The following is a 4,267-nucleotide window of genomic DNA, read 5'->3' as shown; positions in this document are numbered from 1 at the left end:
TTTTATTTTTCTAATTTTCCAAAAATTCCAAAACTGAGGAAATTTCCTATTGGAAAAGTACCGGAGTCCAATTTCTTGCCGAAACAGATACATCTTCATTTTCAAGGTCTGAAATAGGCTGATAAACATTCCTTATGTACTCCTCTGGAGTTATGACATTGATGATATTGGTCTCAACATTTATGGGAGTACCAGAGATGTAATGCTTGGTTCTTTTCCCATTTACCACTCTAGGAAAATTTCCTTCCGTGTTATTGATTTTGATGGCACCGGAAAACATACTTCCTCGACAACATAGGGACCTTCCCATTTAGAGAGAAGCTTGCCTGCAAAGAATCAAAAACGAGAATTGTATAGCAAGACATAATCACCTACATTGAACTCTCGTTTCTGTATTCGTTTGTCGTGCCATCTCTTAACATTTTCCTTGAACAACCTGGCATTCTCATATGCCTGGGCTCTCCATTCATGTAACGAGATGATATCAAACAACCGCTTCTCAACGGCAAGTTTGAAATCAAAGTTGAGCTCTTTGATTGCCCAAGAAGCTTTGTGTTCCAGCTCAAGAGGTAAATGACAGGCCTTACCGTAAACCATTTTATACGGTGACATGCCCATGGGATTCTTATAAGCAGTCCTATAAGCCCATAGTGCATCGTCAAGTTTGCTAGACCAGTTCTTTCGAGATCTATTGACGGTCTTTTGTAGGATCAACTTGATCTCCCTATTACTCAACTCCACTTGACCACTAGACTGAGGATGATAAGGAGATGCAACTCTATGGTTGACATCATACTTAGCTAGCATCTTGCGGAAAACACCATGAATGAAGTGTGAACCGCCATCAGTCATCAAGTATCTAGGGACTCCAAATCTTGGGAATATGACTTCTTTAAGCATCTTAATAGAGGTGTGGTGATCAGCATTTTTAGTGGGGATAGCTTCTACCCACATAGTAACATAATCCACAGCAACTAAGATGTGAGTGTACCCATTGGAACTTGGGAAGGGTCCCATATAATCAAAGCCCCAGACATCAAATGGTTCAATGACAAGTGAATAGTTCATAGGCATCTCTTGACACTTAGTGATGTTCCCTATCCTTTGGCATTCGTCACAAGACAAGACAAACTTACGGGCATCCTTGAAGAGAGTGGGCCAATAGAAACCTGATTGCAATACCTTATGAGTAGTTCTATCTCTAGCATGGTGTCCTCTGTAGGCTTCGGAATGACACTTCTGCAGGATCTGTCCCTGTTCATGTTCAAGCACACAACGTCTAATAACACCATCTACTCCTTCCTTATAAAGGTGAGGATCATCCCAAAAGTAGTGTCTCAAATCAAAGAAGAATTTCTTCTTTTGTTGATAGGTGAAACTGGGTGGTATATATTTGGCTACGATATAGTTTGCATAATCGGCATACCACGATGCACTATGTGAAGTGCGGATGACATTTAATTGCTCATCAGGAAAGCTGTCATCCATAGGTAGTGGGTCATCAAGGACATTCTCTAGCCTAGACAAGTTATCTGCTACAGGGTTGTCAGCACCCTTTCGATCAACGACGTGCAAATCAAATTCCTGTAGCAGGGGAACCCATCTGATCAGCCTAGGCTTAGCGTCCTTCTTCTGTATAAGGTACTTAATAGCAGCATGATCAGAGTGAATAGTGACTTTGGAGTCAACTATGTAAGATCTCAACTTTTCACATGCAAACACGACTGCTAAAAATTCCTCCTCCGTAGTGGCATAGTTTCTTTGGGCGTTGTCTAGAGTTTTACTAGCGTAGTGAATGACATTCAACTTCTTGTCAACTCTTTGTCCTAGAACAGCACCAACAGCATAATCACTAGCGTTACAGATGATTTCAAAGGGCAAGTTCCAGTCAGGTGGTTGAACAATAGGTGCAGTTATCAAAGCCTTCTTAAGTATTTCAAAGGCTTCCTCACAATCCTCATCAAAAACAAAAGGAACATCCTTCTGCAAGAGGTTGGTAAGAGGCCTAGAAATCTTACAGAAGTCTTTAATGAACCTTCTATAGAAACCAACATGACCTAGGAAACTTCGTATACCTCTGATATCTGTGGGGCAAGGCATTTTCTCAATTGCATCAACCTTAGCCTTATCAACTTCAATGCCTCTTTCAGAGTTTTGTGTCCTAAGACAATACCTTCATTAACCATAAAGTGGCACTTCCCCCAATTCAAGACGAGGTTGGTTTCTTCGCATCTGTGTAAGACTCGATCAAGGTTGCTGAGGCAATCATCAAAGGAAGACCGGTAAACGGAGAAATCATCCATGAAAACCTCGACAATCTTTTCACGAAAGTCAGAGAATATAGCCATCATACATATTTGGAAGGTGGCAGGTGCATTACATAAGCCAAAAGGCATACGCCTATAGGCAAAGGTACCGAAAGGGCAGGTGAAAGTGGTTTTCTCTTGATCAGATTGTGCAACAGGTATTTGCGAGAAACCTGAATAACCATCTAGAAAGCAGAAGTGTGTGTGTTTTGATAGCCTTTCTAGCATTTGGTCGATGAACGGCAACGGATAATGATCTTTCCTTGTTGCCTTGTTCAGTTTCCGGAAGTCTATCACCATTCTATAGCCGGTAATAATCCTTTGTGGGATTAGTTCATCCTTGTCATTAGGAACGACGGTGATACCTCCCTTCTTAGGTACGCAATGTACTGGACTTACGCGTGAGGTTTAGCAATTCTAGCGGAATCCTCACAGAATTTGATAACATGCCCATCTATGTCTTCGGCTAAGAGATCTTTGATAATGGCAACACTAGGTTCAACTCTAATCTCCTCAGGGGGTGCAAGTGGTCTAACGTAACTCCTACGTATCACAGTTGGAGCTTTAGAATAATCCTTTATCCTAGCAGGGTATGGTGGTTTCTCAGTGTAAGCACAAGGAACAACAGGATCACTAAATGCAATGACTTTCTCCTCAACTAGATTTTTTTGGCTATGTTGCTTTCTACAGGAGGATGATATTTAAACCACTTCTCTTTGGGAAGATCAACATGAGCAGCAAAAGATTCACATAGAGAAGCTACTATCTCAGAGTCAAGTCCATACTTAGCGCTAAAATCTCTAGAAGTGTTTGTCTCAACAAAAGATTTAACGCAATCAAACTGGAAATTCATACCTGACTCCTTACCTTCCTCCAGCTCCCAATCTTCAGAGTTGCGTTTGATTCTCTCCAATAAATTCCACTTGTGATCAATATCCTTCTTCATAAAAGAACCGACACAAGAAGTGTCAAGCATGGTACGATCTTCATGAGAAAGCCGAGCATAAAGGTTTTGAGTGATGATTTCTCTCGAGAGCTCATGATTGGGGCATGAATATAGCATTGATTTAAGCCTCCCCCGAGCTTGAGCTATGCTTTCCCTGTCACGAGGCAAAAGTTACAAATAAAGTTCCGATCATGATGTACTAAATGCATTGGATAGAACTTTTGATGAAATTCCAATTTCAATCGATTGTAGCCCCATAATCCAACATCATCACATAGCCTATACCATGTCAACGCCTTATCCTTCAAAGATAAAGGAAAGACTTTCTTCTTTACCTCATCCTCGGGCAAACCTGCAAGCTTAAATAAACCACAAACTTCATCTACATAGATTAGATGAAAGTCTGGATGTGAAGATCCATCTCGTGTAAAAGGATTAGCCAGCAGTTTCTCAAGCATACCCAAAGGAATTCATAAAAGATATTATCAATAGGTACCTCAGGTTGAGAAGCAACTCCTCGTGCTTCCATTCGTGGTGAATATACTCCGAACAAACTCCTCAAAGGATGAGTTTCCATAGTGATAAGTGACAATAAATTTCAGCACAGTATATAAATGTTTCCTCACCAATTTCCACTTACCAAAGGCGCTTCACTCCCCGGAAACGGCGCGAGAAAAGAGTCTTAATGACCCACAAGTATTGGGGATCAATTGTAGTACTTTCGATAAGTAAGAGTGTCGAACCCAACGAGGAGCAGAAGGCTCTGATAAACGGATTTTAGCAAGGTAATAACTGCAAGCACTGAAAGTAGCGGTAACAAGTGATTGTGTAGCGAGGTGAAACGTAGAGAGCAAATAGTAACAAGTAAAAAGTAGTAGCAACTGTGCAGCAAGTGTCCCAATCCCTTTTGTAGCAAGGGACAAGCCAGAACAAAGTCTTATAGGAGGAAAAACGCTCCCGAGGACACACGGGAATTTCTGTCACGCTAGTTTCATCATGTTCATATCATTCGCGT

The sequence above is a fragment of the Hordeum vulgare genome, chromosome 2H, assembly GCF_904849725.1.
Source record: "Hordeum vulgare subsp. vulgare chromosome 2H, MorexV3_pseudomolecules_assembly, whole genome shotgun sequence".
Lineage (NCBI taxonomy): Eukaryota > Viridiplantae > Streptophyta > Magnoliopsida > Poales > Poaceae > Hordeum > Hordeum vulgare.
The sequence above is the reverse complement of the archived record's forward strand: the minus strand, read 5'-3'. Positions refer to the sequence as shown.